The sequence below is a fragment of the Terrapene carolina genome, unplaced genomic scaffold (assembly GCF_002925995.2).
Source record: "Terrapene carolina triunguis isolate 2854851 unplaced genomic scaffold, T_m_triunguis-2.0 Scaffold21, whole genome shotgun sequence".
In the NCBI taxonomy this organism is placed as follows: domain Eukaryota; kingdom Metazoa; phylum Chordata; order Testudines; family Emydidae; genus Terrapene; species Terrapene triunguis.
In genome coordinates, this window is record NW_020664372.1 from 15,022,876 (window position 1) to 15,023,282 (window position 407).

Genomic DNA, 407 nt, shown 5'->3' on the forward strand with positions numbered 1-407 from the left:
TTGGTCTAGATAATACTTAATCCTGCCTTGAATGCAGGGGACTGGACTAGATGACCTCTCATGGTCCCTTCCAGTTCTATGATTCTAAAACATTTGCCATTAGCAAGAGCATCAAACCTTCACATTAAGTCAGGGTATAGGCCTTACAGACCCCTCAGTGCTAATGGAAGCCCAAATATCCATGACAGCAAACAAATGTCCACTTTTATCTGTGGCAGGGCATAAAATCGTACACTACTTTATCAGCTATCCCCATCCTTGCTGATCCATGTATCTGTAATGTATAAGTTTGATTATTGCACCTTAGGATATCTCTGTATGAAATCACATACACAAACAAAGCTCAGACTGGTACAGAACACAGCAGCCTATTTGTTTAGCAATACATGTGACTGTGGGCACATTGT